A 13,325-nucleotide genomic window follows, 5' to 3' on the forward strand; every position below is an offset into this window, starting at 1 on the left:
TTTAATAATATAATATAATCATACAAATTATTATGTGATTGGATAGTTGAATGTATTTCCCTGCTTTTTACCTTTTGACAACACGTTATATAACAGACTCAAGTTGTTTTATGTCACTTTAAGGGGTGACCTCATGTCAAATTAATTTTCCTTGGTATAAACAGGTATCAATATTAATTACCTACACTGTCCCTGTATGTCTCTAGTAAAAAAAAATTGCTCAATTTGCATACCCTCTTGTCATAAATTCATTCTTTTATAAATGTTTTCCCTTCTTTGAAACTTTTTTAATTGCAATATTCTTTTTAAAAAAAAATGTACCCAAAACACAACACATATTTAAGGTAAGGCCATTGCCGAGATTTCAATGTTATCAGACTTATGTTTTCCCTTTTTATGTGTGTTAATATCTTAATAAATTTGCAGCTGCTACATCATTTTTCTGTACCCAAAAATTTTTTCCACCCCAAGTTATTCAAGTTTTGTCTCATTAAAGAAGAAGATAGCTTGCTTATTTTTGTTCCCCAGATGCATGATTTATATTTATCTATGCTAAATCCTATTTGCCAGTTTTCAGGCCATTCTTCTTTGTACAAATCCCTCTGCAAGCAAGCATGTCCGGTTCTGCATTAATTACCTTACATAATTTAGTATCATCAGCAAAAATAGAAACACTGCTCTTTAATCTGCCTTGTAGGTCACTGATAAAGATATTGAAAAGAACTGACAATGTTTATCAGCATAAAATATAATAAAATATAATATGATTATATACTTGTGATTTAAATTTAAATTTTATACCCTATAATATGTTGGTGCATTATACATAAATTATATTATTATTATTATTAATAATAATAATAATAATAATAATTATAATAACTATTATCAATAATGTATGAAACAATAACATGTAGATTTTATTTTATCAATGTGATTTTTTAAGTTAAAGGAGCTTAAAAACCTTTTTGTGTTTGTGTAAAATAATGTGCTTTTCCCACTTTCTATGAGACACTAAAAGACAAAACATTAAACACTAAATACATTTTATAAGCATATCACTGACGTAATTCCCCGCCTCCCTCTAGTCATGGGTGCTGCCATGTTGAAATCTTTCTTTCACTACTTTTCAGTACTAACATTTTGTAGATATGTGCAGCAACTCTCCATTAGACACATGGAGCAAAACATAGGTTCCAAAATGGCAGCATCAATAATTAGTGGGAGGTGCATGAAATGTATTTAGTGTTTAATAACCCTTTTTGAAATACTGCTTATTGCCTAAACCATCTATTTGATTTATAGTATTTGAATAAAACCTGGGTAGCAGAGTTTGTTTTTTGGCATCTCTAGGGAGTGTGAAGCAATATTTACATAAAAGCAATAAGTGTTTGATATCTCTTTAATTAGGTTTATTTAAAGGGACACTCAATCAAAATTAAACTTTCATTATTCAGATAGAGCATGCCATTTTAAACAACTTTCCAATTTACTTCCATTAACTAAATGTGCACAGTCTTTTTTATATTTAAACTTTTGGAGTCACCAGCTCCTACTGAGCATGTGCAAGAATAAGTGTGTATGCATTTGTGAATGGCTGATGGCTGTCACATGGTACGTGTATGCATTTGTGATTGGCTGATGTCTGTCACATGGTACAGGGGGAGTGGAAAAAGACATAACTTTTAAAATTGTCAGAAAAAAAAATCTACTATTCATTTGAAGTTCAGACTGAGTGCTATAGCATTGTCTTTTTTTTTCTTGCATTTGTTGATTATGCAAATTTACTGTGTTGACTGGTCCTTTAACAGGAAACACCTGGATAGTTTACACATTTTAATAAAAGGATGGACAGAAATATACTACTTTTTAAATGTTTTGGTGGAAATAAATTTCAAGTAATAAAGGTTAAAAATTCTGCTTCTCATGCAGCATTTTAGTGAGTTGTGATGTTCTTTGTTATATTTATCTGTCCAAGATTATATATGAAATTGAAGGGCCTAATGTTCAAAGCATACAATAGTGCTATGTTATAAAGATATCCACATTACAGGGGAAATGTTATAAAGGGATAAATTCACTGTAAGAAAGCAGTCTCGCCAACAGGCGTTTTACTACACTTCACTGTGGGAGACGGTTCTCTGACACTTGCGGAATGTTAAAAGCAGCAACATCACCTTACAGTGAAGGTGCAATGTAAATTATACACAGTAATTGAAAGGCAAAACAATTTACATTAGTTAACAAAAACTCAACCTCTTTTGTTACAATACAATAGTAAAACTTGGACATGAATAATAAACCTAATGAGCTGGGGGGTTGTGGTTATATTGTGTGTGTGTGTGTATAGTGTTATCTATCCCTACCCCCAACTTTCTCTAACTGTTGATAATAATATCATTACCCCAACCCCAGATGCCAATATTTTTGGGTCACACTTGACTCAGATCTCTCTTTTCACTCCTCACATCCAGTCTTTGGCCAATTCTTGCCTCCTCCACATTAGAAACATCTTCAAAATATGCAACTTTCTCACACAAGACACAACTAAGACTTTAATCCACTCTCTAATCATTTCCCGCCTTGACTATTGCAACCCCATCCTTTCCGGCCTCCCTAGCTGCCATCTATCTCCCTTACAATCCATAATAAATGCCTCTGCCAGGCTAATCTTCCTTACACATCGCTCCTCATCTGCTGCACCTCTCTGTTAGTCCCTTCACTGACTTCCTCTAACCTCCTGAATAAAACATAAAATCCTGACTATAACTTTAAACACTGCTCCACCCTTTTTTTCTGACCTAGTTTCCAGATACTCGCCATCTGTTCCCTTCACTCTGCTCATGACCTCCTTCTCTCCTCCTCTCTTGTTACCTCCTCACATTCCCATCTAGACTTCTCCAGACTGGCCCCTATTTTGTGGAACTCTCTACCTCGCTCTACACGTCTCCCCCCTAGTTTTCAAACTTTCAAGCGCTCCTTAAAGACTCTACTGTTTATGAATGCATATAATATACACTAACATTTTCCTATTTTAGCTCCTCTCCTCCTTTAGCTATCCCATTGAACTCCCTTAGCATGTAAGCTATGAGCCTAGCTGCTTTGTAGATCACTTTCATGAGAGATGATTTACAACAGTGAAACTCTTGGCAGGACCCTCTATCCCTGTGTCTCTCATAACTGTCACCTTGCATATTAGACCCATGTCTTTAGCGCTGTTGAACCTGTTGGCGCTCTACAAATAACTGATAGTAATGATAATAATAATGTTAAAAAAGCTGTCTTTTTTAACCCCTTCACCCAAATAGACGTATATATATATGTATTGCGGTACTTTGCTCATAGTTCTGCAAGATGTAAATATACGTCTGAGCTTCAGGAAGCTCCAGCTGTCTCAGCTGTTAATTTACAGCCGAGAGCTGGAGTTCCTGAGCTCCAGGCATCTGCCCATATATGGGACCGGAGTGCGATCAGTGCTCCAGTTCCATATGAGGGCAGATGCCTGATTGTTACACATCACAGTGACACTGTTTGTGTCACTGTGTGTAGTAATCAGCTGTTGGTGCCAGCAGGAGGTGCGGGAGGGAATCTGGGAAGTGAGTGGGTGGCCCAATAGCGGAGGGGGAGGGCGGCGAAAGCGGGAGAGCCCTACAGTACTTAAAAAAAATACGGACGCTACACTACAGAAAAAGGGTTGTGGGGGTCCCTAACTTGCGATCATGGGTGGTAGGGAGGTGGTGGGACTACTGAACTACAGAAAAAAATAAAAAATATTTTTTAAAAAGCCTTACATTTGTATATTGGCAGACTATCTGCAAGTACTTAAGATGGAACTGACCAGTGGGGGGTGAGGGAGGGAAGAGAGCTGTTTGGGTGGAATCAGGGGGTGGGAAGTGTCAGGTGAGAAGGTAATCTCTACACTAAAGCTAAAATTAACCTTACAAACTACCTAATTAACACCTTCCCTACAGGGAATAATAAAAATGTGGTGCACAGCTGCAATTAGCGGCCTTCTAATTACCAATAAGCAATGGCAAAGCCATATATGTCTGCTATTTCTAAACAAAGGGGATTCCAGAGAAGCTTTTACAACCATTTGTGCCATGATTGCACAAGCATTATGTAAATAATTTCAGCGAGAAGCCAAAAGCTTGTGAAAAAATGTATATATTTTTTTTATATGATTGCATTTGGTGGTGAAATGGTAGCATGAAATATACCAAAATGGGCCTAGATCAATACCTTGGGTTGTCTACTTAAAAAATATATAGTTTTTACAGATAAATAAAAAAAAAATCAACAAGGCTCTATTTCAGTTTAAATGGAGTGATGGCAAAAATGCTAAAAATTATCCGGTATTTTGGGCAAGTTTTTCTCTGAAAGTCCCAGTAGTGAAGGGGTTAAAACACATTTTACATAGTGCATTCTTTAAAAAATATGCAACATTGTAAAATGAAAAAGCCGCAGATACTATCTTCTCAAACACAAAATATTGTTCCTAAAAATAAAAATGCTCACCAAACACGTTTATTTAAATAATCAACTTAGTTACAATACATAATATAGTATTTTAGAGTAATTGGCTCCCAGTTATCCTTTGTACCTGCTGGGGTTTATTACATTGTTTACAAATTGCTCTTTTACCTTTATTTTGACATTTGAAATATCTGGCTTTGCTTGTGGTATCCCCACCTATACTGAAAATTTCAGTACTTAAGTATTGACTAGATAAAAGACGAAAAGATGTGTAAAAATAGTCAGCAGAAGAAATTATACTCTCAGTGGAGTTTAGGAGAGATAAGTAAAAAAATGTTAATTTGTAATTGTTCTGTCTATCTTTTAAAACAATAAAAATTATATTGTAGACTGTCCCTTTAAGAATTGGGCTTTGGTATACAAACAGAGATTGAAACAGATACATTAGGAAATATGATTTCCATGCTACTTCAAACCATTTTGATGGACTGTGGTGTCAAAGAACAAACCAGCAATTTCATATACAAAAATAAAATCAAATGATTATTTTCTCACACATTTTATACTCTGTTGCTGGTATAACAAGTCATTGGAAACACATTAAGGGGAAACCAATTTTACAGCAAACTGTACATTTAGAGCTAGATTACAAGTGGAGCGCCAAATTAATCAGTCATTACAAGTGGTTGATTATTGCTACTGCGAGCTTGCGGTGGCAATTAGTGCTTATTAAAGTGAACAGAGATCAGATCTCTGGTTAATTTTATAAATCTGCCCCAAATGGCCCCAACATACTGTATAGTGTATTTTATTAGGAAAAAAAAGATAGCAGCATCTTTATTTTTTAATACAATTACTGCATTAGGCAGTATTTTGGGGCTAAAATTGGTGGGGGTTGGGTGTTAGAAAAAAAACAGCACTGAAAAGTGCCTTTACATTACGGTCTATGGAAACTGTGTGTTCCCTGTAAATATATATGTATATGCTTATATACATATATATTTATGTGTATACATATATATGTAAAATTGCTGCCATTACTTCGCTACTTCCTCCCTTTGCTGCGCTTAAGTTCTGATGCCGTCTCTGAGCCTAATGAAGCGTGCTCTTGTGAGTGCAATGCTTTCCAGCAATGTGAATGCAAGTTTGCGTTCGTATTGCTGTGAACTTGTAATACTAGCGCACATTAGCGTGTGCTGGTATTACACAATGGAGCGCAAATATCTATTTTATTAAAACAATAATTGACACTCCACTTGTAATTTGTCCCTTAAAGTTGGATTTGAAAATATTTAGATTTGATAATAAGGCAAAAATTAAAAACAAGATTTTCTTAAAACACCAAAGAAACTGAATCAGTTTATTGATGAAACACATTTTTTTTAAATAAAGAAAATAAAGAAATCACAATTTTCTATTAGCCAAAAGAGACATTTCACTGGGTTTGTCTAGCTGATTAATAATATGTAACTCCTACTAAATATAGCAGATGAAATATTAAATTTCATTGCTTCAAATAATTAGATTTCCTAATGTGCTTTTTTAATATATGATCATTTTATGTTACTCTTCGGGGAATAAGTAGAATTACTGGGATGTTAATTTGGTTTCCTTAGTTATCCTTATTCTGATCTTTTTTATTATATTACATGAAAATCCCTGAATGATGAAAAACGCTTTTAGTAATGAATATTATTATTCAGATTCAATTGTTTCTTGCTAATTAAATTGGCCACTACACATTTAAATAACAAAGAAATTATTTTCTTCATAGTTCATCAATTCAAATCCCATATAAGTAAAAATTACAATTACTTTTCGCTGCTTTACTTCACGTGCATGTAATGCATCAACAATAGCATAATAAAAATACCTGCTAAATTAAAGAAACAGTACCATCAAAACATTTTATTATGCATATTAAATATATATATATATAAATATATATATATAGACAAAGAGCGTAGTGGAAACGGCACTCCTCAGAACAGCAACAACCTGGTGCACTGCTAAATAAACAAACAATAGCAAGTGGTGAAGGATCCAAATGGATGGGTTCCGTATCCAGCAGAAACTTCACACAGCAGGCACAGCAGGAATATATAATCCGTTTAATGTGTAAATAACCAAACGTTTCAGCCCTCACATGGGCTTTTGTCAATGGTAAACATAAGCCAGGACAGACATAACACATACTGCTACCCTCCACCTTTAAATACCAACCTCCTTTAAGTCATAGCCAATCAGGATGCCCGAGCGGTACACACCCACAAGTAACGAGCAAGTGCAAACAGCTGTAGAGACAAGACACAACACCTGGGAACGGATCAGCCTGCTCAACCCCTAGCTTGTCATGCATAGACAAATTAGTCCAGCTCATTACTGTGTAAAGCAAGCACACACGTGAAATGTGGGCGGTACCACAAGTGGCGAATACTGACAGGGGCCAATATGACAGCAGCCATAAACACCCAAAACAATTAAAGTGTAAATAAAGAGAACATAGTTACAGGGGCTTAATTCAACATAATAATATAAATCTAGAAGTGCGGGTAGCACCCTCTATACTCATAGGTATCAAGGTGACAGACCCACAAAGATTGATCTAACCCCAGCATATCAACAAATGATAGATGCAAGAACATAGTGTGTATAACATAATACATATCAACTATGCTAAGGGATCAATACCGGCCACATTATTAGCAGGGGAGTTAGAAAAGATACATCATATAACAAACAGACACAGATGAAAATCTTCATCTGGTCTTATAGCAGCAGCCAAAGTCAATGTTTGTGTTTAGTCCACGGGGGGTAACCGTGTCAAGGTTGAATATCCAACGTGCTTCCAGTTGTAGTAGTCTCTGTCCTCTTTCACCCCCCCTGTTAGAGCGGGGTACATGATCAATCAGGATGGTGCGAAGTGATGCAATTGAGTGTCCAGCATTGAGAAAATGACATGCCACCGGCTGGTGCGAACGTCCTTTGTCAAGAGCCTGCGATATAGCAGACTTATGGTTAGCAAATCTTTCCCTGAAGGATGTCATCGTCTTTGCAATATAATACATGGAGCACGGGCAGATAATGGCGTAAATGACAAAGTCAAACGTACATGTGAGCCTGTGGTTAATCTTAAACTGCTTGTTGCACGGGATCATTCAGTACTAGCAAATCTCGTAGATTGCTAGCCCTCTTGTACACCATCCGTGGTGTTGGTGCATCTGAAAATGGTAGGCTGGAATCCTTGGTCAGCATCAGCCAATTTTTCTTGATGGTGGCACCCATTAGTTCAGACCCAGGAGTATAGGTGGTGAGGAAATTCAATCAATCACGGGTCTCAGTAGAAGGCTTCCTGGCGATCACAGCATCCTGTGTCCATTCGCTGGCTTTCTGACGTTGTTGTTCAATCAAAGACAACGGATACCCCCGTTTGAGAAATCTTTGGGACATCTCTTCAAGTTGTGATACTTTGCGTATGTCATCCGTATTGTTGCGGACCAACTGCAGGAGCTGCGAGGAACTCACCCCATCTTTTTGGAACGTAGGATGAAAGCTGTTGTAATGGAGTGTAGAGTTCCTATCAGTCTCTTTCTTATATAGGGTGGTATGTAGTGTACTTATACCCTCCGTCTCAATTTTAAAAATCTCTAAGTCAAGGAAATGTATACAGTCAGTGCTTTGTTCCATTTTGAACATCGAGTGTATTGAGATCATTCACCCATTCAGTCAGAGAGACAGGAGTACTACTCCAAATCAAAAACACATTGTCTATGTACCGACGATAAAATTTGAGTGGCAATTGTTTCGAAAAAATATATTGTTGCTCATACATAGCCATGTAAATGTTGGCGTAGGATGGGGCCATATTAGACCCCATCGCCGTACCCATGGTTTGAAGGTAGAAAGACTCTTCAAAACGAAAAAAAGTTTTTTTCCAAACAAAATTCTATAAGATGTAGTAGGAACTCAATAGGGGGGCCCACATATTGGGTGTTGTTAATAAGGGCTTGTCTAATCATGGCTATCCCATGTGCATGGGGAATGACCTATACAAACTCACCACGTCCATGGTTACCAAAATGTCAGTGGGGTTAATATCCTCAATATTTCTCAACAAGTTAATCAATTCAAATTAATCTTTAAGGTGCGCTTGGGTATTCTGAACCACAGGCTGTAAATAAAAATCTACAAATTCAGCCAGCGGCTGTAATAATGACCCCCTTGCAGACACAATGGGTCTGCCAGGGGGTTTATCCAATGACCTGTGGATTTTGGGGAGCAAGTACAAAATCGGGCAAATCGGGTAATCCACAGTAAGGTAACCTAGTGCGTCCTCATCAATGACACTAGCTTGATAAGCCAAATTAAGAAATTCATCAATCTCTTTTTTGTACATTCTAGTGGGATTCATGTGAAGTTCATGGTAGGTAGGGGTATCAAGTAATTGTCTCATGGCCCCAGTTTTATATTGGGAGCAATCCAAAATTACGATGGCTCCTCCCTTATCCGCAGGCCTAATCACTATGCCACTATCAGTCGACAGAGACTTAATAGCAAGTCTTTCAGCTTTAGTAAGATTATCCCTATAGCGTGGTAGGGACTGGTGTAGCTCTGAGATGGTAGAAGTACAAATGTGGTGGAATGTTTTAATAGATGAGTGTGTATTGGGAGGTTCAAATGTGCTTGCAGCCTTAAAAGGTTTATGTGCATACGCACCTTTATCCTTAAAAAAATCTCTAAGTTTAAGTTGTCTTTGAAAACGTCCCACATCCACACACATATCAAATAGATCACACTTGGGGGTAGGTACAAAGGATAAGCCTTTGTTGAGTACACTAATATCGTCAGTAGTAAGAGGGCATGAACTGAGGTTATACACTATTGTTTCATTTTCTTTTGATTCTTTCTTTTGGTGGCCCCTCCCCCTCCTGAGGTGTGTGCCTCTGGAGCCTGGGATAAAGGGGGCTTTTGAGAGGATCGAGTATTAACCCCACTAGCTATGGGGTTCTGTATGGTCTGAGTGTCCCCGTCAGAGGAGTCACCCCCACTACTATCAACCGTGGAGAAATTGACCCTTCTGGTCTTGTTAAATGGTTGTTTCCTTCGTCCTACCCAGGGATTATTAATTTATTATCTCTGCCAAAGAGCCAACTATACACTTTTTTATCCCTGTAATCGTTCTCTACAGTTGTAAATTTTTTGTTTTTAAAAGCTAGCAGGTCATGTTTATATTTGTCGACTTGTGTACGTAATTTAGTGATCCAGTCAGTGGATTTATCTGTGGTCAGAATTGTCAAAAGTGTGTCCTTAACAGTTGAAATCTCTACTTTGACATTCTGCTTAAGTCTAGATACTTCCTCTATAAAAAGAAGCATCAGGTCATGTGAACATCTGCTAAGTATACCACACCACCTCCTGCAAAACTCAATATTGTTGCGGCCTAATGTGGGGATGTTTCTTACCCTAAAGCCCCTAGGAATAAATTTAAGCTTGTGATACTTGTATAAATACACTGCGTGTAGATGAAAATCTATCTCCTTTTTTTCAAGGTGTAACAGTTTATGATAGATATTAGTGGGGGTCTCACCTTTGGTTTCCTGCAGCTCCTGCAAGTCTGCCTCACAACATATACGTGCTGCATCAGCTTCAGTAAAGGCAAAATCTTCTATATTGTCATATGGGTCCTCAATAGAAACGGTTTGTTGTGTGGAATATGATGTTTCCATAACACATCCAGCACTATCCAAATAGCTAGGGGAAATGAGAGTCAAATGTTTTAAGCCCTTGTAAGTAGAGAGTAGTCCTGAGTAGAAATGCCAGTGGCCAATCAAATAGAATCAGCAATAGTATAAGTCAAAGTCACAAATAAAGTGGGTGCACGCCTCAATAATATGATAGACAAAGAGCGTACTGGAAACGGCACTCCTCAGAACAGCAACAACCTGGTGCACTGCTAAATAAACAAACAATAGCAAGTGGTGAAGGATCCAAACGGATGGGTTCCGTATGCAGCAGAAACTTCACACAGCAGGCACAGCAGGAATATATAATCCGTTTAATGTGTAAATAACCAAATGTTTCAGCCCTCACATGGGCTTTTGTCAATGGTAAACATAAGCCAGGACAGACATAACACATACTGCTACCCTCCACCTTTAAATACCAACCTCCTTTAAGTCATAGCCAATCAGGACGCCCAAGCGGTACACACCCACAAGTAACAAGCAAGTGCAAACAGCTGTAGAGACAAGACACAACACCTGGGGAGGGGGGGTGACAGAGGACAGAGACTACTACAACTGGAAGCACGTTGGATATTCAACCTTGACACGGTTACCCCCCGTGGACTAAACACAAACATTGACTTTGGCTGCTGCTATAAGACCAGATGAAGAAAAACAACTGTTTACTTAAAGGAATAGTAAGGGTTAAGAAGGACGAAGTCTATTCCTTAATCAAAGCAAAATCAGCAGCACTGTATAAAGAAAAACTGCTTATTTCAGTATAGAAGATATATACAATGACAGCCCTTAGTAATGTCATATACCATAAAAACACACTCCTTTAAAGAATCCACCATGTAATGTGGACACACCTCTTAACCCTTAAAGGGACAGTCTACTCCAGAAGAGTTATTGCTTAAAAAGATAGATAATCCCTTTATTACCCACTCCCCAGTTTTGCATAACCTACACGGTTATATTAATATACTTTTTACCTCTGCAGATTGCCCCCTTATTTCAGTTCCTTTGACAGACTTGCATTTTAGTCAATCAGTGCTGACTTCTAGGTGAATCCATAGGAATGAGCACAATGTTATCTATATGGCACACATGAACCAGCACTTTCTAGCTGGGCAAAACTGTCCAAATGCACTGAGTAAAGAAGTGGGCTTCAATGTCTTAGAAATTAGCATATGAGCATACCTAGGTTTTGCTTTCAACAAAGAATACCAAGAGAACAAAACACATTGATAATAAAAATGTTAATGTTGTGGCAGACCTAAAATAATTTATTATAAGATATTAAGATATGGTGCAGACCCAAAATGTAATATTTATAATTATTGCAAAGAGAGATACAATAAATATATTAGTCCAGGTATAAAAGTAAGGGAATTCAGCACTCTTAAATTAATTAAATATTTGTTTTATTTTAAAATGCCAAAAAGTTCATAAGAATAATACACCCTGTCAACAAGGCAAAACATATATCCTAAAGTGCAAAGTGCATATATAATAATACAGTATACAGAACATAAAACAAGGGGCATGTCCAGTGTCAGGCGGAAGCCAAGTAGCATGCAACACCCTGCTACACCAGACCCTGTATCATACAGGCACCGTCTGGGCAGGTTCACTTGGGGATCTATGCATGCTAGAAAATGGTTGTAGGTGAGCTTCAATATGTAGCGGAGCAGAGTAGGGATAATGCAAGAGCAGAGATGACATACATCCAGTAAGTCTCCAATAAAAGCCTAACATTTTCTCTTTTGCCCCTTGTTTTATGTTCTGTATATTGTGTTATTATTTATGCACTTTAGGATATATGTTTTGCCTTGTTGACAGGGTGTATAATTCTCATGAACTTTTTTGAAATTTAAAAAAAAACAAATATTTCTTTAATTTAAGAGTGCTGAATTCCCTTACTTTTATACCTGGACTAATATATCTAAGGAATCTCTCTTTGTAATAATTATAAACATTTGATTATAAAAGTAAATTTGAAAGTTGTTTAAAATTGCGTGCCCTATCTGAATCATGAAAGTTTCGTTTTGCCTAGACTGTCCCTTTAAAGCACCTTATAAAAATAAATGTAACAGGTAGCCCTCAGTTTACGCTGGGGTTAGGTTCCAGAAGTAATGGTTGTAAATCGAAACCGTTGTAAATTGAAACCCAGTTTATAATGTAAGTCAATGGGAAGTGAGGGAGTTAGGTTACAGGCCCCTCTCAAAATTGTCATAAGTAACACCTAATACATTATTTTTAAAGCTTTGAAATGAAGACTTTAAATGCTAAACAGCATTATAAACCTAATTAAAAAATCACACAACACAGAATATATAATTAAACTAAGTTAAAGGAACAAAAACATTTGCTAAACAGCATTATAAACCTCATAAAATAATCACACAACAAAAGCTTCACTTGCATTTTTATGCAAACAGTTCTTTCTATGCATTCCAATCTGGACTGATTTATAGACAGGAAGATCTTGTTCCTTTGAAATCTGTTCGATAGCTCAGGTCTGGTTAAACTGATTAATTTCAGCTTGCTTGACTTTGCTGCAACACAAGCGGACAGCTCCACCTACTGGCTATTTTAATCAATGCACTGCTTCTCAATGCTTTTCAATAGCAGTCACATGACTGGAAAAAAAGGTTGTTATTCTGAAACGGTGCAAATTGAACCGTTGTAAACCGAGGGCCACCTGTATTTGTTCCTCACTACTTCCATCTAGTGGTATACAGTAAAAATAAGCTATTCATATTTATATACACAGAAGCAAGCTATATAAACAAATTCCAATCAATTTCCCTATTCAACCCCCTATAAGGAATCTAATTTATGTATCCAGAAGGCTTCACGTTTTTTTAGAAAATGTCCCCAGTCCTCACCTCGTCTCAAAAGTGGGATGTGCTCAATTATCTGAATCTTAGCTGATAGAATGTCCAGCAGACAAGAAATGACCTCCTGATCTTTTCTTCTAATGGATGACTTGTACTGAATCATTGTATCCCTCACTCTTTGCGTCGTTTCCCGTAGGTAGATGAAGTGGATAAATTTCAATACATTTTAAACAAATGTTCTTTTGATTTGATGGTATTGACTGTTGAATATTTACAGAAG

Source organism: Bombina bombina, chromosome 2 (genome assembly GCF_027579735.1).
Source record: "Bombina bombina isolate aBomBom1 chromosome 2, aBomBom1.pri, whole genome shotgun sequence".
NCBI lineage: Eukaryota > Metazoa > Chordata > Amphibia > Anura > Bombinatoridae > Bombina > Bombina bombina.